We start from the raw sequence: 25,819 nt of genomic DNA, 5'->3' as shown, positions 1-25,819 counted from the left end.
ACATCCTCTTCTCGATCAAGACAAGGCAAAAATTTGCCATGTCTTGATCGAGAAGCTCATGTCTCGACCAAGACATGCTCTGTTGAGCCCAAAGTTGATTTTTCAACCGTTTCTAAGGTCACCTTCGATTCTAAAGAGCTTGATGATGAATACACGGAGGAAGATGAACCTAAGCCGGAGAATTTGAACAAGAGTAATGGCGTGACTCCACCATCTTCCGAGCTACCGCCAAATGTGGAAATGAAACCACTTCCGTCTCATCTCCGGTATGCTTTTGTGGGGGAGAATGAGACCTTGCCGATAATCATCTCAAACAAGCTCTCCAAGGAGCAAGAAAAGAGGGTTGTGCAAGTGGTAAAAGAACATGTGTTAGCCATGGGGTGGCAAATCTCCGACATTCGAGGAATAAGTCCTCAAATTGTGATGCATAAGATTAATCTCGAAGACGAGTCAAAGAAGTCGGCTCAAAGGCAACGAAGATTGAATCCGAATATGAAGGAGGTAGTGCACAAAGAGATCGTCAAGCTTCTCGACGCCGGTATAATTTATCCGATTTCGGATAGTGAATGGGTTAGTCCCATACAATGTGTGCCTAAAAAGGGAGGTATGACAATGGTGGAGAATGAAAAAGGAGAGCAAATCTCCACAAGAACGGTAACCGGATGGCGAGTATGCATCGATTACCGGAAGCTCAACGAGGTAACCCGAAAAGATCATTTTCCGCTTCCATTTATCGATCAAATGTTAGAAAGGGTAGCGGGACACAAGTTTTATTGTTTCCTTGATGGGTACTCGGGTTACAATCAAATATTAATCCTCCCGGAAGATCAAGAGAAGACGACTTTCACATGCCCCTACGGTACCTTTGCATACCGGCGAATGCCCTTTGGACTATGCAACGCACCCGCCACATTTCAAAGATGTATGACCTCAATCTTCAACGATATGATTGAAGACATTATGGAGGTGTTCATGGACGATTTCTCCGTGTTTGGCGATTCATTCGATGGTTGTTTAGCGAATCTAAGGCGGGTGTTAGCACGATGTGTCGAGACTAATTTAGTACTCAATTGGGAGAAATGCCATTTTATGGTGGATGAGGGCATCGTACTCGGGCATCGGATATCGGAAGCGGGAATCGAAGTGGATAGAGCAAAGACGTCGGTTATAGAGAAACTAGTCGCTCCGGCTACGGTTAAAGGGGTCCGGGCATTCTTGGGCCATGCGGGGTTTTATCGGCGTTTTATTAAGGATTTTTCATCTATTGCAAGGCCCCTAACGAGTTTGTTAGTAAAGGATGCTCCCTTTGATTTTACCAAGGATTGTCATGAGGCCTTCGAGAAATTGAAAGAGGCTCTTGTGACCGCACCTATTATCTCATCTCCGGATTGGAGTTTGCCCTTTGAGCTTATGTGTGATGCAAGCGACCAAGCTTTGGGGTGCGTATTGGGTCAAAGAAAGGACAAGAAGGTGCATGTGATATACTATGCTAGCCGAACCATGGCGGGAGCTCAACTCAATTATACCACTACCGAGAAGGAGATGTTGGCGGTAGTCTTTGCTCTAGATAAGTTTCGGCAATACTTGCTCGGCTCTAAATGCATTATTTACACCGACCATGCCGCCTTGAAGTACCTATTCACAAAGCAAGATGCCAAACCAAGACTCATCCGATGGATCCTTCTCATGCAAGAGTTTGATATAGAAATTCGGGATAAAAAGGGCACGGAAAATGTGGTGGCGGACCACCTATCGAGATTTGAAAATCCGGAGCCTATTCCTATTGGCATGGAGATTAATGAGTGGTTTCCGGATGAGACACTTATGGTGATTCGGGAGGTAGAAACAACGTGGTATGCCGATATAGCTAATTTTCTTGCCTCTAATGTCATGCCTCCGGATTTGACACACCATCAAAGGAAGAAATTCCTCTCCGATGCCAAGAGATTTCTTTGGGATGAGCCGTATTTGTTTAAGGAATGTGGAGACGGGATGTTGAGGCGATGTGTCGCTTTGAAGGAGATGATGCCCATTTTGGAGGCTTGTCACACATCCGATTATGCCGGTCACTACGGAGTGGCAAGAACCGCCGCTAAGGTGTTGGAGAGCGGATTCTTTTGGCCCACATTATTCCGCGATGCCAAAGACTTTGTGAGCCATTGTGATAGGTGTCAACGGGTTGGCAACATCTCAAAGAGGGACGAGATGCCATTGACCTCCGTGCAAGAGGTAGAGATATTTGATGTATGGGGGATTGACTTCATGGGGCCGTTTCCAATGTCGCATGGGAACCTATATATCTTAGTCGGCGTGTGCTATGTTTCGAAGTGGGTAGAGGCGGAGGCCTTGCCTACAAATGACGCCAAAGTGGTTTTGAAGTTCATCAAGCGTTTGATGAATAGGTTTGGCACTCCAAGGATTATCATTAGTGACGGTGGGTCACATTTTTGCAACCGGCAATTTGATGCTTTGATGAAGAAATACAATGTATACCATCGGGTTGCTACCCCCTATCACCCGCAAACGAGCGGGCAAGTTGAGGTCTCCAACCGAGAGTTGAAACGAATACTCGAGAAGACGGTGAATGGCACACGTAAAGATTGGAGCTTGAAGCTTGATGATGCATTATGGGCATACCGAACGGCATTCAAAACGCCTCTAGGGATGACTCCCTATCGCATAGTGTATGGTAAGGCGTGCCATTTGCCTTTGGAATTGGAGCACCGGGCTTATTGGGCGATTAAAAAGTTGAACTTTGACCTTAAGGCGGCGGGGGAAAAACGTTTGTTGCAATTAAATGAATTGGAGGAATTCCGGTTCTCGGCGTATGAAAATGCGAAACTCTATAAGGAGAAGACCAAGCGTTGGCATGACGCACACATTTCCCCCAAAAGCTTTGAGGTAGGAGCTTATGTTTTAGTGTACAATTCACGGTTGAGGCTATTTCCGGGCAAGCTTAAGTCCCGATGGAGTGGGCCATTCAAAATTCGGAGTGTGGCAAGTCACGGAGCCATCGAACTAGAAAACCAAAGAGGTGAAACGTTTAAGGTCAACGGACACCGTTGCAAGCCTTACTTGGGGCCTTTGACGGATCAAATTGGGGAGCAATGTTACCTCGACCCACCCACTTGAGTTCGCCATGTGATAGTCGAGCTTTCGACTTTAAACAAGCGCACTCGGGAGGCAATCCCGAGAGGTTAGATTACCTTTCTCGTTTAGTTTTCATCTTGTTAATATTTTACTTTTAGTATTTTTTTTGAGTTATTTATGTCTCTTTGTTCAAGATAACTTCGGGGTATTTGCATTGCTTGTGTTGTGTAGGATTTCATTTTTTTTTTTGAATTTTTGAGAAGTGTCAGTTTTGTGCATGTCTCGATCGAGAAGCCCAACTTAAGTGAACTTCTCGATCGAGACATGAAGGGCAATTTTCGACGAAGTGATTTAAACATTGCTTCTCGATCGAGAAGAACCACTTAAAGAGCTTCTCGATCGAGAAGCACACTGCTGAGCCAAAACTGAACTTTTCTCACGAATTTCAAAAATTCAAAAGGTCAAGGGCACATGGATTGATGACGTGGCAAGGATCCAAGCCATCCAAGAGAAACACAATTCACATGGATCACCAAATTAGGGGAATCTCAACCATCCAATAATTCAACTTGCCATTTAAGAACACCTAACCCTTCATCTTCTTCCCCACTCTTACTCAAATTAAAAAAAAAAAAATCAACTCCATAGCCTCTCCTCCCTCTCAAGAAATCCGGCCACCACTCTACCCACCCAAAAATCCTACCACTTTTCACACCAAAAATCATGAAGAAAGCCACCAAACCAAGCGGGTCTCACCAAGCCCAAAGTTCCGCTCAAGAACCACGACCACAACGTGCTTCACGCCGGAAAGCAGCCGCCGCCGGACCAAATTCCACCACGGCTTTAACTCGCCAATTTAATGCTCCCTTTGAAATCCGTAGTGAAGAAGAAGGGCAAAAGTATGAAGCTTTGAAGGAACGCGGTTTGGCAATCCCATTCGGAATTTGTTGGAATTCCATGAGGGAATTGGGTTTAGAAGAAGAAGTGAAGCGTCACTTGGCGGTGTTGGGTTTGCAATTCATGGCGGAACTCTCTCATGACGTCTTTGAAGAATTGGTGTATGAATTTTTCACCACCTTGGTACCCCTCCCTCAATGCCCGGGAGACATGAGATTTCGATTGCAAAATGAGAGTTGGAGTCTCACTAAGAGTGATTTGACTAAGTATTTCCGCTTGCGGAATTCGGGTTTGAAGGCGACACCATCACGGTTTGATTGAGACGCGGCATGGCGTGAGTTATCCGATAAAGAGGTGTTCCGGGCAAGGGTGTCGAAGGTAAACGACATCAAGGATACGGCTTTGGTGGTGGTCATCAAGTGGTTAGGCCACACTTTTGGGGGGCGAACCGAGTACAACAAGGTGGGCGAAAGCGAGTTATTCATGTTGAACGCGATTATGCACCCCGAGGTGGAAGCATACCAAGTGGATTCGGCGGAAATGCTTTATCGGAAGTTGCAAGCGGTCCCGGACAATACCACACCACTTGGGTTTGCTTCACTTGTGTATTTTTTGGCGCAACGCAAAGGGTTAACCGATACCTCCGACTACACCTACACGGCTCCGAGAATGATTAACACGGAGCATTTGGAGCGGGCTAAGTATGTTCACAATGGTGTAGTCCTTCCCTACTACAAGCGTCCGGTTTGGGTTAAGGAGCATGGAGCGGAAGCGGCTCATAGAGCGGAATTTGGGGAGGAAGCCGAGTTTGTGCCCGAGGAAATTCCACCGCCGGCTCCGAGAAGGCAAAAGGAGCAACCACGAAGGAAAGGAAAGGGAGTTGCGCAATCTAGCGCTCAAGGAGAAGAAGAGGCACCACAAGGAGATTTTGCGGAAGCAAGCTTTGGGGGGGCCGAGGCCCAATGGTCCGCTTTTGACCATCGGTTTAATGAAATGGCGGAGTACAACCGCCAAGCTTGGGCGGAGCAAAAAGAAATTTTGGAGCGGATGGAGAAGGCCCAAAGGAGGGGAATGGCAAGAATCGAGTATAAGCAAGGGCGGTTGAAGGATAAAATCGAGCGCCAAAGGACGGATTTCCGGAATTATGTGAATGGTCAAGGCATCATTGAGTGGATTGACACTCCACCTCAATCCCCCGCTACCCCGGAGTTCGACTAGCGAGATTTGCACTTTCTAACTCTCTCATACAATTTCGTGCTTTATTTTATTTCTATGCTTTAGGGACTAAGCTAGAAATAGTGTGAGGAGGGTTGTGAAATTGTATCTCGTGTTTTATCTTGTTTATTGCTTTATGTCTTTTATTTTATGTCGTGTGTTTAGGATTGTTTAGTTTTGATTAGTTGTTTTTGGCACCTCTAGCACTAAATCATTGGCTTAGCATGTTGAGAGCGTGATTGGTAACTTTGGTGTACGTATGAAATGTTTCAACAATTGTTATGTCCCGATCAATGAATTTATTCAAATGTGTTTTCTAGTTTAATCAATCGAATGTCGATGCTTGCCTAATGAAATGCAATTTGTATGACATGTTTCGATAAGAGTAGGGTGAATTTGAGTATTGGCTTGTGTGAATTGCGAATTTTAAGAGGTTACTTAATGCGGATTCATGATTTGTACCAAAAAGTTGAGAAAATTTTAGTTGCGGAAAATTCAGTTTTTGGCATGTCTTGATCGAGAAGCACTTTTAAGTGGTGCTTCTCGACCAAGACATGAAGGACAGTTTTATGCGAAGTGAATTCTTCATAGCTTCTCGATCGAGAAGCACTTTTAAGTGATGCTTCTCGATCGAGAAGCACACTGCTGGGACAAAAATAAACCTTTCAAAAACTGAATTATTTGGCACACTTTGGCACTTTTTCATAAGAATTAAGTTGTTAGGCATGACACCACTTTTATTTGAGCATATTTTGAGCCTAATTGTTTTTGTGAGTGTCCTTTGCATGCCTAATTCCTAGAACTTGCTCGGTGTCCGTTCGAGACTATATGGTTGAGTGTCGATAACTAGATGAGTATGGCATTAGGATTACCCCATTTTCTTAAAACCACTTAAAAGCCTACCCTTTACCTTTAGATTACACCCTTTGAGCCTTAGCCAAATTGTTTATTGGTTTCACCACACTTTCACACATTGCATCCCTTCAACATTTTACCTCTAAAAATGTAATACCCCGTAAGTTCAGGTGCCGTTTAGTACAACGTGTCCGGTAGAGAAGGACCGGAGTTACAGAAATAAAGATATTGGATATTAAAGAAAAGGATAATATGGAGTAAGACGTATATGTTTGAGGATTAGAATAAGAAAATAAGGAAAAATATCAAGAAAAGTCACAAACTTTAGATCAGGGACTAAAGTGGTAATTTAACCAGTTAAGTCCGAAATTGGAATTATTTCGCCAAGGTCCGCGAAATGTTTTATAGTATTGGTGGTAAAAGTTTCAGGTCAATCGGAGACCTTTTAAAATTTGGACGCGGATTCATTTTGGGCTAAATTGTCAATTTTGAAGAATTCAAGGATCAAAGTACAAATTAGCCAATTTAGCCTCGAGAATAGTAATTGGAAAATTATCGACGAGAATAATTATATTTGGAGTAGTATTGTTTATTTGGATATAAATAATACGTAGATAATCGAGTTAAAAGGATAATTTAACCGTTTGGTTAAATTAGAAAGTTTAAAAGAGAAATGGTTTAAGTTAAAGAGATGAAGGATCAAAATGGACAATTAGCCAAGATATATATGATAACTTTCCTTAAGAGTAAGGAAAGGAAGTGATGATCAGAGGAAGCGAAAGTTACAGAAGCTTTCGACGATCGATTACGATCCGTCGCCGTTTCGCCGTTTCTCGTCCAAATCGCGCGTTCTTTATATCGATTTGTTCGGAATTGGAAGCTCTATCAATCATAAGCTTCATTTCAAGGTAAGATTTTGGATTTGAGTGTTAAAATCGGAGGTTACGGGCTGTTTCGACGAAAAATGCTATGTTTGAATCGAAACGCTAAAAACACGTCGTTTTCCACCATTTTCGTATAGATTCTTGATAAGTTTTGAGCCTAGATGATTTAGGTATGCATTGGTATGAATTTTGGGGTATTTGGAGCTTCGGAAATGGTCCAGAAGCATCAAAAAACGCTGCCCCCAAAGTGCGCACGACGTGCTGCACTTCAGCACGTCGTGCTGGTGCGCGACGTGCACCAGAAGGGTGCACGACGTGCACCACAAGGGTGCACGACGTGCACCAGTGAAGGGCACGTCGTGCCCTTCATGAAAAATGAAGGGCACGAGGTGCCAAGCTAGCACGACGTGCCCTACTTCGATCGTGACCTCCGGGGGACTTCCGGGAGCGAAAATTGGCCTCTGATGGCATGATATGGGCGTAGAACTCTGACAAATGTCTTAAAATGAATATTAATAAGACATTATAGCAATGAACATTAACATGATGAGTAATAGAGATATGAATAGAGATCTATAGAGAAAGATACGTTTAGAACACGACGATTATATTTCGTGCTTTTGTCGTGTTAGGTACCTAGTGCAGTTTTTAAGAACAAGATTCTCTAAGTATATATTTTAACGATAGAATCCTGTGATAGATGTGACGGACTATCGATCTACGAGTATGACGAACCAAGAAGCTCGACGAGGATTGACGGACCAGTCTCCTGGAGCTTACGTTTGGATATAAGGAATAGCGATCGTTGTGAGTTAAACTTTACTTTGAGTATTATTACGCAATAGATAGTTTTTATATTATAAATATAATATTAAACTACATCGCATGCTATAGTATTTTATCGATAGAAATGAATTTGTGCATCGTATTATCGAATATATATAGATTGTGAAAACTAGTATATGATCCGGGGGAAACAAGCTACCTATTGGGTGTCAATAGGCTGTGTGATCACCAGCGTCCGGGTAAGTCATAGATAGAGATTTCATGGGTCGTATATCATACTTGTTTGTGCATGCGATACAAAGCCTATCTGGTTGAACTATCCCGGGGCCTGTATCTGCGAGTCGGCTGGTTGAACTATCCCGGACTCATATCGATCGATCGTTAGATGTTGTGATAATGTTCATTATGCATACTAAGGTATTAGGGTTTCGATCGGATCAAATGCTTGAAGTATAATATGTTTGTATATATGTGTTTGTTTTAAATGCGATGTTATTTTCTATAATACCCTAGTAATGTGTTTTCTCACTCAGTATTTCCCCAAATACTGACCCCTCACATTGATGTTTTCAGGTGTTTAGAGTCGGATCAGACAGACCGTCTTTGGTGTGCTGTGTACAAGTCCCCTTGGTGCTGCAGTAGTATACGTGTGACGAGTCTTAGCCTAGTATAGTTAGGTCTTATAGGTTGTGTACGTGTTTAATGTTTGTTTGATGTGACATCTTTTGGTTGTCAGTCTTTGTATTGATCGATAGATGGGCTAGTACGTACAAGTTACGGAAGTGAAAGGCCCACTGTGATTGTATCGATGATGTGTCTATATATGATGTACGTTGTGATTGTAAACGTGTCTTTCTTATTACATGTTTATAGGATAGGTGTGTTTGCGTTTCCGCGAAAAAGTTAGAGTGGTTTTAGGCTTGCTACGGGTTTCGGAGCTACCACTCCCATTCCCTAGCGCCGGTCTCGGCTCAATAATTTGGGTCGTGACAAAGTTGGTATCAGAGCAGTTGGTCCAGTTACCTCTGCTAATATATGATTTGAGTGCAGTTAGTCCATGATACCACTGCGAGTCTGTGATTGATGTTTGTTTGTTCCTAGGTATTAGGTCATTAGACTAAGCTAGGAACTACTGCAGCTATAGAATTGAGCCATGTCTGATCTAAGTCGTTTGTATTATTTGTTTTAGGATCGAATTGATTGATCGTACATTTTGATTGATTGAGAATTTTTGTAGGTTTCATTATGATAAGTATGATCGATGGATTGTGAAATTCTTGTTTGTTTCATTATGACAAGTATGATCGATGGATTGTGAAACCTTTGTTTGTTTCTTTGCGAAATACGTATACGATGTATAGATGGTATCGAAATCGAATTATCGAAATGTCGAGATGTGCAAGAGGAAGGAGTATGAAGTTACAGAAGTGGAAGAACCTACCGTGTACAGAGTTTAAATGTCTAGAGAACTTACAAAACTCGAAGTTTAAAACTTTTTGAAAGTTGTTTGTTTAAACAATTTGGAAAACATAATTGTGCCTAGACCCGCGACAGTCATCGATAAGTGCCACGACATTGATAGAAGTGCATCACTACATATATCTGTACATACATCGATAGGACATGCATCATATGCATTATGTTCGGACGAAAAGGTGAGATGTGGCAACTCTTTGGGGATGAGAGACGTCATCACCCTAGTGCACAATTTTGTTAAAATGAAAATGAAATTTGATTTAAAGTTCAAGATGAATCGTTTTATCGAAAGAGTTTTGAAAGAGTTTTGTTTTCATGTAAGTATACCTAGACCAGAACTCTGTAACGGAAGTGAAGTGCTCGCGAGCAAGCTGTGATCAAGACCAAGAGGCGAATGAATACGTATAGTTGCGAAAACATAGACGTTATGCTTCTAGGATATGAACTTAGTTTCAAGTTAACGAGCTAGTATATAGTTAAGATCGTGAATACGTTGGACAGTGATATGTACCCGATTAGTGATGTGTTAGAAAGTAAGTATCTCTTTGACGGGATGTCAAGGATCTTAAACAAGGATATAAGAGAAGAAGTGGATATGAAGGATGAAGTTTGTATAAGAGAAGTGAATGATAGATGTACGTGAATAGCGGAATGAAAATGATTGGACGGTGAACTAGGACGTTCATATTGTATGATAGGAGTATGAAAAGAGGATAGTTGAGTATAGGAATCGATTTATAGTTTATGCTTTGAAGATAGAAGATTGCCCTTATGATAAGATGAGGTGGATATTGTGTGATATTAGAAAGACGTCGGATTTAATAAGGATATCGACGATGGATGTACAAGGATAGGAGCGACGAGTCAAGAAAGCGTGTGATGGAATACAAAGTATATAGTATTGAATGTTAAACAAGGAACAAATGAAAAGGGTCAAGGGTTTAAGATAAGTAAAAAGGTTGTATGAAAATTCGAGGACGAATTTTTATAAGGGGGGAAGAATGTAATACCCCGTAAGTTCAGGTGCCGTTTAGTACAACGTGTCCGGTAGAGAAGGACCGGAGTTACAGAAATAAAGATATTGGATATTAAAGAAAAGGATAATATGGAGTAAGACGTATATGTTTGAGGATTAGAATAAGAAAATAAGGAAAAATATCAAGAAAAGTCACAAACTTTAGATCAGGGACTAAAGTGGTAATTTAACCAGTTAAGTCCGAAATTGGAATTATTTCGCCAAGGTCCGCGAAATGTTTTATAGTATTGGTGGTAAAAGTTTCAGGTCAATCGGAGACCTTTTAAAATTTGGACGCGGATTCATTTTGGGCTAAATTGTCAATTTTGAAGAATTCAAGGATCAAAGTACAAATTAGCCAATTTAGCCTCGAGAATAGTAATTGGAAAATTATCGACGAGAATAATTATATTTGGAGTAGTATTGTTTATTTGGATATAAATAATACGTAGATAATCGAGTTAAAAGGATAATTTAACCGTTTGGTTAAATTAGAAAGTTTAAAAGAGAAATGGTTTAAGTTAAAGAGATGAAGGATCAAAATGGACAATTAGCCAAGATATATATGATAACTTTCCTTAAGAGTAAGGAAAGGAAGTGATGATCAGAGGAAGCGAAAGTTACAGAAGCTTTCGACGATCGATTACGATCCGTCGCCGTTTCGCCGTTTCTCGTCCAAATCGCGCGTTCTTTATATCGATTTGTTCGGAATTGGAAGCTCTATCAATCATAAGCTTCATTTCAAGGTAAGATTTTGGATTTGAGTGTTAAAATCGGAGGTTACGGGCTGTTTCGACGAAAAATGCTATGTTTGAATCGAAACGCTAAAAACACGTCGTTTTCCACCATTTTCGTATAGATTCTTGATAAGTTTTGAGCCTAGATGATTTAGGTATGCATTGGTATGAATTTTGGGGTATTTGGAGCTTCGGAAATGGTCCAGAAGCATCAAAAAACGCTGCCCCCAAAGTGCGCACGACGTGCTGCACTTCAGCACGTCGTGCTGGTGCGCGACGTGCACCAGAAGGGTGCACGACGTGCACCACAAGGGTGCACGACGTGCACCAGTGAAGGGCACGTCGTGCCCTTCATGAAAAATGAAGGGCACGAGGTGCCAAGCTAGCACGACGTGCCCTACTTCGATCGTGACCTCCGGGGGACTTCCGGGAGCGAAAATTGGCCTCTGATGGCATGATATGGGCGTAGAACTCTGACAAATGTCTTAAAATGAATATTAATAAGACATTATAGCAATGAACATTAACATGATGAGTAATAGAGATATGAATAGAGATCTATAGAGAAAGATACGTTTAGAACACGACGATTATATTTCGTGCTTTTGTCGTGTTAGGTACCTAGTGCAGTTTTTAAGAACAAGATTCTCTAAGTATATATTTTAACGATAGAATCCTGTGATAGATGTGACGGACTATCGATCTACGAGTATGACGAACCAAGAAGCTCGACGAGGATTGACGGACCAGTCTCCTGGAGCTTACGTTTGGATATAAGGAATAGCGATCGTTGTGAGTTAAACTTTACTTTGAGTATTATTACGCAATAGATAGTTTTTATATTATAAATATAATATTAAACTACATCGCATGCTATAGTATTTTATCGATAGAAATGAATTTGTGCATCGTATTATCGAATATATATAGATTGTGAAAACTAGTATATGATCCGGGGGAAACAAGCTACCTATTGGGTGTCAATAGGCTGTGTGATCACCAGCGTCCGGGTAAGTCATAGATAGAGATTTCATGGGTCGTATATCATACTTGTTTGTGCATGCGATACAAAGCCTATCTGGTTGAACTATCCCGGGGCCTGTATCTGCGAGTCGGCTGGTTGAACTATCCCGGACTCATATCGATCGATCGTTAGATGTTGTGATAATGTTCATTATGCATACTAAGGTATTAGGGTTTCGATCGGATCAAATGCTTGAAGTATAATATGTTTGTATATATGTGTTTGTTTTAAATGCGATGTTATTTTCTATAATACCCTAGTAATGTGTTTTCTCACTCAGTATTTCCCCAAATACTGACCCCTCACATTGATGTTTTCAGGTGTTTAGAGTCGGATCAGACAGACCGTCTTTGGTGTGCTGTGTACAAGTCCCCTTGGTGCTGCAGTAGTATACGTGTGACGAGTCTTAGCCTAGTATAGTTAGGTCTTATAGGTTGTGTACGTGTTTAATGTTTGTTTGATGTGACATCTTTTGGTTGTCAGTCTTTGTATTGATCGATAGATGGGCTAGTACGTACAAGTTACGGAAGTGAAAGGCCCACTGTGATTGTATCGATGATGTGTCTATATATGATGTACGTTGTGATTGTAAACGTGTCTTTCTTATTACATGTTTATAGGATAGGTGTGTTTGCGTTTCCGCGAAAAAGTTAGAGTGGTTTTAGGCTTGCTACGGGTTTCGGAGCTACCACTCCCATTCCCTAGCGCCGGTCTCGGCTCAATAATTTGGGTCGTGACAAAAAACACCCCAATTTGACTTGATTAACTTAAAAATTGTGACACTAGCTTGATGATTAGGAAGAAAATGTGAAAGTGCTCAAAGAATAAGAATTTGCCTCGAGAAAAAGAAAATCAAAAGAAAGAAAGAATAAAAACAATATCAAGAAGAAAAAGAAAATAAAAAAATTAAATTAAAAAAAAAAAAAGAGGAAAAATGAAGAAAAAGAAAAGAAAGAAAGAATAAACAAAGGCAATCAAAAATGAAAAGTTCACAAGTGCGAAAAAAAAAAAAAAAAAAATTCGAGCTAGATCGAAAGTGAGTAGTGTTTTATAAGTAAGTTTTCAAGTCAAGTTGTAGCCATATTTATCCATTTTTTTTTTACCTACCCCTAACCCTTAGCCAAGTTACAACCCTTAACAAGTCCATATGATAGTTGTTGATTACCGAACTAAGTAGTGGAGTCCGGGACTAAGAGCAAGCCTATGGTGAATTTGCATATGTATTGAGCTTTACTTTCGCACCCGAAACACTTGAGTGTTAGAGTGATCCCTTGTGAGGAATGATGCCCTTACTTGATGCTTATGAACATAGTGCCATGATTTGCTAATTTTGATTAACCAATGTGTTGCATTTCCCGTAGATGATGGTAAGCTCGAGATCGTTTGACATATTGCCATATCATTAGTAGTCTCATTGTCATCGGGATATGTCATTATAATTGCATTCGTCATTTGCTTGCATCGCTTTTGGTTGATGATATTAGACGGTTGCATTTGTAACTTCATTGATTGGGAATTCGTTGTTGACATTTGTTCATAGTTGCCAAGGATGCTAATTGTGTATTGATGGTAAGATTCATTTCTTGCTTGAGGACAAGCAAGGGTTTAGTGTGAGGAGGTTTGATAGGAGTAGAATACTCCTAGTATTTAGATAGTTTTCGCATCGCTTTATTGCGTTTTGACATGTGTTTTTAGGTGTTTCGATACCTTATTATGTGTGTTGGCGTTTCAGGTGATTTGGAGTGTTTGCGGGACTATTTGGGCTAAAAAGAGTGAAGAATTAAAGAAATATCAAAGTCGGAAGCTAAAGCAAAGAGTGAAAGAAAAATCAAGTTTTTAAAGCATGTCTTGAAAGAGAAGCTGAGAAGCAAAAGAGACATGTATAATTTAACACATGTCTCGACCAAGACATGGTGCTTCTCGACCAAGACATGAAGAACCATTTTGCACGAAGGGTCATCAAAGGAGCTTCTCGATCGAGAAGCTCAACTTAAATGAGCTTCTCGACCAAGACATGAGAAAAGAGCTGAAGACGAAATTTGTTGAAAGAAAGAGCTTTAAGTGGCCCACTTCCCTTTTTAGCCCAACATCTCTTGTACTAGGGTGTTTTTATTCCCCTTTTTGTCCAGACTATATAAGGCACTTTATTTTTTAGGTTAAGAATCATTCACTTTTGTAGACAACAATTGGAATCAATCAATTCTTTCCCTTTTTGCTCTCTATTTTAGATAGAATCTTCATAGTTCTTGGTGTTCTTCATTTAATTTCCAGATTTTGCTATATTGGGAAACTTATTAAATACAAGTATTGATCTTTTAATTCAAGCTTCATTATCTTGTTCATGTGTTTTAAGTTCAATTATTACTCCAAGGTATTTATTCTTTACTCTATGCCAAATCTTTACTATTGTTTAATTAGTTATGCCATGATGATGATTAGTAGCTAAACCCCTTGTTTGGGGGTTGTTATGATTGCCATGATTGATTAGATAGGTAATTAGGGTGAGGGTTTATGGGTGATGTTGGTTGTTGTGCTTCTTGAGCTTAATGCTTAGAATAGGTTGGCCTCTTATTCTTTGCTTGTGGTTTAATTAGGAGGACGAGAGTTAACTAATTAGACTATACCTAGGGGAGTACATGCTATAGACCTAGATGCATTAGCATGATCTAGGGCTATTTTGGTTATGGAGTTTGCTTGATTAGTTGGCTTTATTAACTCTCTTGAAATCCATGAGCACGAGAGTGGATTAGATTTCGGGATTGTTAATCGAGTTTCGACTCTTTCAATTCCGGCTTGAGAGAGCGGAATTGGTTCCGTAGAATAGCTTGACCCGACCTTATTTCCCATCACTTTAACCCAAACTACCTAGATTTGACTTTGGCATGTCTAGCAACCTCTAAACGCCTTTTTCCTATTGTTTTATCCCGTTTATTAATTAATTGCTTTAGTTTTTAAATTGCTTAAAGTGTTAATTTCGCTAGTTTAAAATTCCGTAGTCATTACTATAATTCCAATTGATCGTTGCTTTCCGAATTGAATTTCCAATACGTGTTCGCTCACTTTAAACCTCTTGTCTTCGTGGGATCGATTCCGTATTTCCGGATTACTACAAGTTAGTATTTTTGCTAACAATAGTTGGCAGCATTTTGAAGGTGTGTATTCAATCGAGGCAACTTTCTGATGTTGGATTTCCTCGCTCGTTGCTTATAATTAACCCTTGTGCATACCCTTTTCATTCCTTTGCTTGAACCTTCTACTTTAAGCTTTCTATTCCCCCTATTTTCGAGATGTTTTTAGTTTTTTGTTTCCTTGCTCTCTAAGTTGTTGCGTACTCCTAAATTTGCCTTATTTTCTTGTGTTTTCTTACTAAAAATGGCGAAGGACATGTGTCACGACCTAAATTTATGAGTCGCGACCGGCGCTAGGGAATGGGAGTGGTAGCTCCGAAACCCGTAGCAAGCCTAAAAACCTGTGTAAATTTTTCGCAAATCAAATCATATTTCACATATCAAAATACCTGTGACCCCATTTTATAAAAATATCAGAGTTAAAACGCGTTATACAAATACATAGACAAAAACATATAGACTACTGCGGACCGCTAGAATGAAAACCTTCTTTCACTTCTTGTGCAAATGACTTCCGAGAATTAAAACTTCGGAAGCTTGACTCTCCAAATCATATCATACAATCCCTGAAAAATGGGAGGAGCAACGGGGTTAGTATAAAACTGAGCGAGTTCACCAAAATTACACGCAATATCACATAAAGGGTTAAACCGTTGAAAACCCATTTTATATATAGAAAATACTCTTCTAAAATCATATTGCATACCCTCTTTACTTTCCTTCATAACTCCTTGTTTATTTCATAAACTTATAGTTTATACGTATTTGACATCTTTGATTTCTTATTATGGTTTTGATATTTTTCTTTTCTCGTTCTGTTTCATTAATTTTCGACTGAATCTTAAATCTTAGTTTATATCATGATTCTAAGTCGTATTAAATCATTGACAAATCCCTTGTGACTTGATCCTTATGGTTGGGTCCCGAGATAGTTCAACCGAGTTACCTTCAACCATGTGGCACAGTCCCGAGATAGTTCGACCGAGTTACTCATGCCACTACTTAATCCCAAGTTGTGAGTCCCGAGATAGTTCAACCGAGTTACTCACCAGACACAGGTCCCGAGATAGTTCAACCGAGTTACTTTCGTGTCTGCATTCGGACTCTGCACCCTGCAAGTCTTTTGAACTTAACTGTCGATTCATATAATTCCTATTGACATTTAATAGGAGTGTTTGTTCCGTATTACTTCGCGATCTTGTTTCGTACAATTTCTCGATGTATACTCACTTTTTATTTCGTATGAGTCCCGAGGACTATTATCGAGAATGAATGAGATACGGGTCCCGGGATAGTTCTACCGAGTTTAACCTCGTATCTTAGTTCTTATTATTGGGTGTACCATAGTACAATTCTCATTTTACGTTTCCAGTTGATTTTGTATTTTTCGTTCTGTTGTATTGATCCTTTATGGACCATGACATACACAAAACACTCTACAACATACATTAATAACACACGCACATATGGGTATTTGTTATGATTAGTAGTATGTATATGAACGTACTAAGTTTCTTTATAAATATTTGCATAATAGTACATATAGGAATGTACTATATTCTTTTTATTTATATTTGGTTCGGTTCACATTATATTACTTTACCCATCCCCTGTGTTTAAACATATATATATTCTTTTCATTTCTTTATGTTATTGTCAAAATAGCAAAATACGATAAAACATCATTTTCGAAACACACATACGTATATATTTTTAAAAACAAACATTTCAAATATATAAATATTCATATAGCCTTTCGTAATAAAATACGCGGCTTTATGAATATTGACGAGTAATTTAAAGTGTACTCACCACTTGCTATCCATAATCTTTAAATAAACACGAAGACATCTCGATCTGTTCCCCTCAAGCCTTGTCGATAGTCGCTTCGTCGAGTCTACGCAAATTCGATAACACTACGAATTAATAAAATTTCTAAGTATAACTAATTTATCAAAAAGCTAATTTTCTAGTCTACTTCGGCTAACAAAATTCTTATCTAAAAATAGTCCGACCCCAAAACAAAATTGACATTCTTAAAGTTCGGAATGTCGCCTACAACTTTTGTTTAGGTCTCGGAATGAAATTCGCACCCGAAGGTATCGGAATCTAGCCCATAAGGTTTTTACATAGGGCTGTCCTAAAACTGCAGACCTGCTCTGAGCAATAAAATGTTTTGCTCAATTTGATTATCTTAGAGGCAGATTAGAGAAAACGTAAACCTGGACAATTGTAGGTAACATCTCAAAGTTTCCGTGCCAACAAACGGAACTTGATTCCGAGTATAAAACTCGAGATATTGCTCTGACAATATCTCTATTCTGCAGTACAAAATTCTGCCAATCGTCAAACTAATTTTCGCCGACTCGTTTCGTAACTATTTCGTGTTGAAACTAAACCTAACAATTTCAGACATCTAACACCAATTCAATCCAGCCTCTAAATACTTCAATTATCAATCATAATTCATAGCTAAGTTTCATCAAACTAACACAACCTAAATCATTCATTAATATCCAATACTATCATCATTTTTTTTTCATCAAACTTCACCATCACCTTAATCAATTAAACTCAACTTGTTTCAGTTCTAATTAACTCACATTAAATAATGAATCCAACATTTGATCATCACTTCATCCATCAAGTTTAGGGGCCGAAACCCTTACCCATTTTCAAGTCAAATTGCATTCAATCACAACACAATTTCAATGGTCAAAACACCAACTTATTAACCATCATCATTATCATAGCAAAAGTAAATCCTAAGCCATCAAACTCATCCAACATATCAATCAAAACATAGATAAATTTCAGAATTCAACCTCACCTTGGATTGTTGATCATGGCCAAACACTTCAAGCTCAAATTCACCATCAACTTTGCTTCAATTCAACTCAAGAACACCTATAATCATCAACACATAAAATCCCCAAATCAATCCTCAAAACCCTTAACATATACATCACACACAATTCAAAACTTTCATCCTACATCAAAACAACCATTAGACTTAACTTAAATCATCAATTTACTCATCATACACATCATTTCCACCATTGGAATCATCATCACCATTTTAACTAATCAAACCCGAAAGTTACAGCCCTAACCCTAACCTCAAGATGTGATTATTACCTTTAACAATAGGGCTAGATCATCAGCTCTCCTTCTTCTCGTTCCGTGGCCACAAAAATCGTCCAATTTCGTTGAGAAACGAAGAAGTTATGCTCCTTTGAAATTTGGTTGATGATCTTCCATGGAGAAAGGGTGGAGTACGAAATTTGGGAGCTGAAAATGATAAGCTTGCTGAGTTTAAACTCATATGCAAGTGGCTTAGATAAATGAGACAAAAGTCTCCTTTAGTCCTTGAGTTTTCCACCTCCTCAACCTCTAACTTCTAACTTTTCTTTCGTCCAATTTAGTCCACTAATCCTTTAATTATTCGATTCTCGATGAATTCCGTATTATTTATTTTCCAAATAAATAATATTAGTATCATATATTATAATATCACTTTTCAACAATTTATGTTGGCAATTTTGGCCAAAAATGCTCAAATTTCCATTTTGAGCTAATTTGCACTTTTTCTCACTTTTTCGTCTAATTTTCATATTAATGACTATCGATAACCACTTTATCGATATTATTTTCTTATCTTGAGAAAATAGAGTAAAACACAGCTTCCTCCGGAAGTTTATGGTTAAAAGTCCACTTTAGCCCTTAAAGTGGCCAATTTGCACTTTAACATTTATTCTTAACTAATCGTCAAACTTTCTTCTAAAACGATTTCGTATACTTACGAAACTTTGACGATCATTTATTAATAATATTTCACGGACCTTGACGTGAATATTATTAGCTCTGGCTTTCCATCTTATTTTATTTTATTCCCTTTTTGTCTCGATTGAATCCAATTTATCGCATAATAATTTTCCATTTAAATTATTATTCCACGATAATTCCAATAGACCCGCTTCGGTCTAAGTTCTTATTATCCAATCCTAATCCGATATTCTCATTCTTAATCTTTACGATTATGCCTTGTGTCACTACACGTAATACCTCAAAAATTTAGGTTATTACAACATGTTTGATGCCAAGGAATCTGGTATTCTTATGACGAGAAGGATGCTATCATGGTTCTTCCTATCTCAGATCGTCCTTTTACTTCCTTTGTCTCTTCACTTTCAAACTATGAGGGGCCCTACCAGGATCATTTTGTTACTGTTCCATCATTGTCGTCTACTATTGTTGTTTCTGCTTCCGCAACTATTTCTTCACCTTCCACGCTTGCTCAATCCCATGTAATTCACCGCTCCTTATTTCACTAGATTAGTTAATTTGGTGGTTCCCATAAAACGCCCCAAGTTCAGTGTTGCGATCTCTACTCCAAACCATCCGCGACGCGTTCAGAAGGATACTCATAATACTGTTTTCCTCAATAAAGGAAGGGTTGTTAACATGAACTGTTTTATACTTTCTTAAGGTCATTCTTTGGAAAATGATACCATCTGTCGGTCTATAACCTTGTTCCTCGCCAGCTAATTAATCGCTGGTTCTACTTATGAAGACTAGCCTGAGGGATAAAATGTTTTTCCTCTGTACTCGGATATCTTAAGAGTTGTTGACGGCGTTCGTTGTTTGGAAGATGGGCGCTTCTGCTTTTATGCTGGGCTAAGGAGAAGGTTAGCCTTCACGTTGAATTGAGAAACATGTTCAGTCTTCTGAAGAAGGTTCATGTGGTTTCTCATCAACATAACGAGGAGATTACTTCTTAAAAAGCTGATAACAACTCTTTGAAATTTATGTTGCAAGAGAGGTATGCGTTTATTTCCAATTTGGAGATGCGAATTAATATCCAGGTTGGCGAGATTGGAGTTTTGAAGGCTGGTTTGAAGAAATGATGTCCGGATTGAGGGCTTATTGTTTGAGGCCAAAGCTCATGATGATCAGTTCTTAGATATCGATTGGATATGCAACAATACAGTTAAATTGCAATGAAGCCATTGCGGATAAGGAGCCATTTAAACTTGCTTGTCAGGTCTTCGAGGCAAAGCTTCAAGAAGCCTGAGAGGTTATGCCTTTGATGCTGTAGCATTACTGTCACCATGTCCAGTCTCGTATATTGATGTCTCATCTTGGTGAAGATATATCATCCTTATATATGGATTTTAATTGCTTCCGGGACCAATGTCTGGTGGCCTCTTAGGAGAAAAAATATAGTGCGTCTAGCTCTTCATCCGGTTCTGGTGTTTCTTCTTCTCTCGCTTGCGCCGAGAATTATACCTCTGGTACTATTGCTTATTCCTCTCCGGGGAATTCCTGCACCCGCCGTTGCTTCTTTTTTCTTCTTCTTTGGTAGTTCCTATTGAATATTTCTTCAACCAAAGAGGTTAAGGGTAATGCCCCCAGAGAGTTTTTCAAAGTATTTTATCTAGGAGTGGTCTACTGTATATATGAAGATTTTTTTGTCTTTTTATAAAAAAAATTATGTTTGTTGTCGCTTGTACTTCATAATATTGATAATAAGAACATATGTTTTTACTCAGTGCCTTCCTTTTTTGCTCTCTTCTCTCTTGCGTTGCTCCTTTATTCCTTTGTTTTTTGGCTTTGATGAAATTATTTTTGTCTTTCGGGCGACACTTTGTGTTACGTGTATTTTCATCTCTTCTTTTTCTCTAGGGAATGGGCTTAGTTGTCTTTTATTCATAATTTGACTATCCTTGTTGAAAGTTGAGCCATAGTAGTCCTTGTCCGTTAATTTTATGTTGCACAATAAACAGTCCTTTTGGATGCATTGGTCGTTACCTCTTTTAGGGTGGACTTTGGAAATTTTTGGCCATTGCCTTTTGAGAAACGGATCTCAACAATTTTTTGGTCGTTACCTTTTGATAAATGTATCTCATTAATGTTTTAGTTTTTCCCTTTTGAGAAGTGAGTCTCAATATTTTTTGGTTGTTTCCTTTTTAGCAAGGAATCTCAATAATTTTTTGTCGTTGCCTTTTGAGAAAGGAATCTCAATAATTCTTGACCGTTGCCATTCTCACACTTAATAATTTTTGGTCGTTGCCTATTGAGAAATGAATCTCAACACGCTCGAGGGGCATTGCCCTGGCGTATCTTTCTGATTTTACACTTGCATTTTTCTTGTGCTTTGACATATTTATTGTGTTCAAAGATATTGTCTCATTGGATTGATCAATCATCATTGATGGAATCATATAAAAATCCCACATCGCTGAAGAAACACAAGATCCACAACCTAGCCTATAGATAGAAGTAGGGGTGTGCAGTATTCGGTTAAAACCGAATTAACCGACCGAATTAACCGAAATTTTAATTTGGTTCGGCTTTTAGTTAATTCGGTTCGGTTTCGATTTTCATTTTTAAAAAATTTGGTTAATTCGGTTCGGTTCGGTTTTGGCTATGGAATTTCCGAATTAACCGAACCGACCGAAATAACCGAATTATATATATTAATTGTGTAATTTTTGTAATTTTTTTAAAAAAGCTAAGGTAATTATGTAATTTTTTTAGAATTTGGTTACTAAATTCCCTAAAATTGTACTTAAATTATAAATTAGTATTAAAATTATTGTATTGTATTTTATTTTTATTTTTCAATAATTAATTTTAATAAAATTTGGTTATTTCGGTTAACCGAAATAACCGACCAAACCGAAATATTATTTTGGTTCGGTTTCGGTTCGGTTTCAATATAGTTCGGTTCGATTTCGGTTTTGGAAATTTTTAATATTTCGGGTTCGGTTAATTCGGTTTCGGTCGGTTCGGTGACCGAACCGACCGATGCACACCCCTAGATAGAAGACCCAAAGCCACTCCAGGGGTACTTACTATCTCACACTTGTCAATATACTTTTCAATATATCTATTAGACCTTTAACTGACTTTAGCATTAGAGTGAATTCGGGACTCAGGCCCAAGATCCATCTTCTTACATAGGAACATCATACGAACAGAAACGGAGCTAACTACGTTCCTTGATTCATTATTTGGCGGCATCTGTGGGAATGGAAGTTCTCAAATAAATTTTGTTGATGAAAACAAGAGTGAATGACAAAATCGAAAAAACACACGCCACTAACCAACCACCATAAAATTTTTGTGGAAATGCCTAAACTCCCACAAGCAAGTAAAATACCACTAGAAATAGAAAGGAAAGCGAACCCCAAACGGTACAAACGGGGGAGGCAGATGGAACTAGTGGCGATATATAACGTATGTAGTGAGGAACAGAGAGAAATTCTTTAGTTCTAATCCTTAATTTTATTTTTTATCTGTGTTATTAAATTTTTTGATTGTTTAAGAGGTTTGTTGTTTGGTTATATACATTTTCTTAAAAAATATGTTAAATATATTAAACTACTTATTAATAACATGTTAAATATATTTTTATATATGTAATACTTAGTAAATATATTAAATGAGTTTTTTTACATGTATACCTAATGATTATGGCCATTTTCAGTAAATATGTTAGACAATTCGATATGTACTTTTTATGACAATTCAATATGTATTTACTTATTAAATAATAAACATGTCGTGTTTGAACATAATTTTTTAACATGAAAGTTAACGTGCCAGTTTCGAATTGAAAGGATGTAAATTGGTGTATAACACGATTATAAGATGATGACGCAAATTACTAGCTCTAATAAAAAGCTTAAAATTTTTTCTTAAATAATCAATAGACTCGCGTAACACCAGTTGACTTGTTAAACTTAATAAATAAAAAATCTTCTACTATTAATGCTTCATTTATTTCACATAAATATTCCTTTATGTTTAAATTTTGAAAAGTAAACAAAAGAAATTTTAAACTATAAACATATTGTTATGAAAAATGAGTGTCCTTTTTAAAAACTTATTTATATATATATATAACATATATTACCTCTTTATTGATTTTGTTATTTTTTTTGATACAAAAGGAGGAGGCAGAACGCCTAAACGAAATTACAATCTAACAGAACGAACATAAGAAGTTCCATATAAATCGTGAGTAAGCGAAGGGATTATACTCTCAGGGGGACCTTCATGATGAATATATTGGATCAAATTGTCAAGAAGCGAGGTGGTCGGCGGCAAAGTTAGCTTCTCTATACATATGGACGATCCGAACCTCCCAATCCTAGAGAATCCGCTAATCGAGTTCCCGAGATCATCTCGAATAAGACCACCCGCCTTCGCCACACCAGTAGCTTCACTAGCTTGATTAAAGACACCATCAATATTAAGCTTCATCCAAGAAGAAGGGGGACATTCCAGCTTATGAAGGCATCCTGTTTTGAATAACTTGGATAGCTAAGTTATTCTTTTCATGCGCAGCATGAATGTACTCGACCTGCTGTAAAATATCATCCATAATATGGCGAATTGAGGACTGATTATTAGCTAAATGAGCCCGATTACGCCAACACCAAATACGCCGAAGAGCCACACCAAACAAACACTTCCATCGCTTCTTTACCTCCGAGACTAGCTGCATTTATTTTACGTGTATAGCGACTTAGTAAATGGATTAAATAAGTTTTATTTTACGTGTATAGCGAATTATTATGAACGTTTTTAGTAAATATGTTAGACAGTTCGACATGTTTAAACTTGTTAAATAGTAAACATGTCGGGTTTGAACTTAATATTTTGACACGAAAGTTAAACGTGTCAGGTTTGAATTGAAAAAATATGGTTGAATGTAAATTGGTATTTGACACGATTATAAGAATATGACGCAAATTATCAACTCTAATAAAAATGAACTTTAAATTTTTTTCTTAAATAATCAATAAACTGGCGTAACACCAGTTGACTTGTTAAACGTAATAAATAAAAATTCATCTACTACTAATGCTTCATTTATTTCATATAAATATTCCTTTATGTTAAATTTTATAAAGTAAACAAAAGAAACTTTAAAATATAAACATATTTTTATGAAAAATAATTTTCCTTTTTAAAAAGTCTTTTATATATGTAATGTATGTTACCTCTTTATTGATTTTTTTAAAATATAAATACCTCTTTATTAAATTTGTTATTCTTTTATTGATCTGTTAGTGGAGTAATATCTGAATTATTATTAATAAAAATAGTCGACATTTAAAAAAGCCAACAAATTACCAAGTTGCAAATTTTTAAAACTATACCAATGGAATTGGAGAATTTAAATAAAAATATTTTTATATATAGTATTAATTAGTAAATGAATTAAATGAGTTTTTTTACGTGTATATCGAATTATTATGAACGTTTTTAGTAAATAAGGCAGACAGTTCGACATGTATAAACTTGTTAAATAAACATGTCATGTTAGAATTAATATTTTGACACGAAAGTTAAATGTGCCAGGTTTTAATTGAATATATATATATATATATATATATATATATATATATATATATATATATATATATATATATATATATATATATATATATATATATATATATATATATAAATTGGTATTTGACACGATTAAGATGATGAAGCAAATTATCAACTCTAATAAAAATGAACTTTAAATTTTTTTTATTAAATAATCAATAAACTCGCGAACACCAGTTGACTTGTTAAATTTAATAAATAAAATTTCTTCTACTATCAATGCTTCATTTATTTCATATAAATATTCCTTTATGTTAAATTTTAAAAAGTAAACGAAAGAAATTTCAAAATATAAACATGTTTATATGTTCCTTTTTAAAAAGTCTTTTATATATGCAGTATATGTTACTTCTTTGTTGATTTTTTTTGATAAATACCTCTTTATTGAATTTGTTATTCTTTTATTGATATATTAGTGGTGTGATATTTAAATTATAATTAATAAAAATAGTCGAAAGGAGCGAACAAATTAACAAGTTGAGAATTTTAAAAAGTATGCCAATGCAATTGGAGAATTTAGATAAAAAAAATATTTTTATATATGTATTAATTAGTAAATGGATTAAATAAGTTTTTTTTACGTGTATAGCGAATTATTATGAACATTTTCAGTAAATATGTTAGACAGTTCGACATGTATAAACTTGTTAAATAATAAACATATTGTGTTTGAACTTAATATTTTGACACAAAAGTTAAACGTGTCAAATTTGAATTGAAAAAATATATTTAAATGTAAATTGGTACATGACATGATTATAAGATGATGGCGTAAATTATCTTACGTAATAAAAATGAACTTCAATTTTTTTCTTAAATAAAAAATAAACTCGCGTAACACCAGTTGACTTGTTAAAATTAATAAATAAAAAATCCTCTACAATTAATGCTTCATTTATTTCACATATTCTTTTATGTTTAAATTTGAAAAGTAAACAAAAGAAATTTTTAAAAAATAAATAAACATATTTTTATGAAAAACAATTTTTCTTTTGAAAAAAATTATTTATAAATATAGGTTTATTTTTTATTGTTATTTTTTTTATTAATACATTTGTGGAATGATATCTAAATTAGTATTAATAAAAGTAGTCGACATTGAATGAAAAGAACATATTGTCAAGTTATAAATTAAAAAGCACTCCCAAAAGCAAATTGAAGAATTTAGATAAAAATATTATTAGTTTGTTGAAATTTATTTTTTATACTTACTAAATGTTTCTTTATTAAATTATAACTTTTATTTCACTATTATATAAAAAACATAAATGCAAAATCTTTGATTGAATTAGTAAAATATA

The 25,819-nt window shown here is 36.9% G+C and overlaps 1 long non-coding RNA gene across 2 annotated transcripts; it reads right to left on the bottom strand.

Annotated features, from left to right (window-relative positions):
• Nucleotides 1-15,478: 15,478 nt before the first annotated feature.
• Nucleotides 15,479-18,404, bottom strand: LOC126688355 (uncharacterized). Of its 2 annotated transcripts, XR_008791031.1 has the most exons (4): nucleotides 18,246-18,404; nucleotides 17,938-18,014; nucleotides 16,920-17,004; nucleotides 15,479-15,673 (listed from the first exon to the last, which is right to left on the bottom strand). It is a non-coding gene; the product is annotated as an uncharacterized LOC126688355 (long non-coding RNA). The 2 variants fall into 2 exon arrangements; XR_007644241.2 differs by lacking the exon at nucleotides 18,246-18,404 and having other exon boundaries at nucleotides 17,938-18,239.
• Nucleotides 18,405-25,819: the final 7,415 nt, after the last annotated feature.

The sequence above is a fragment of the Mercurialis annua genome, linkage group LG6 (genome assembly GCF_937616625.2).
Source record: "Mercurialis annua linkage group LG6, ddMerAnnu1.2, whole genome shotgun sequence".
In the NCBI taxonomy this organism is placed as follows: domain Eukaryota; kingdom Viridiplantae; phylum Streptophyta; class Magnoliopsida; order Malpighiales; family Euphorbiaceae; genus Mercurialis; species Mercurialis annua.
Note: the sequence above shows the minus strand (reverse complement) of the source record. Positions and strands in the feature narration are given on the sequence as shown.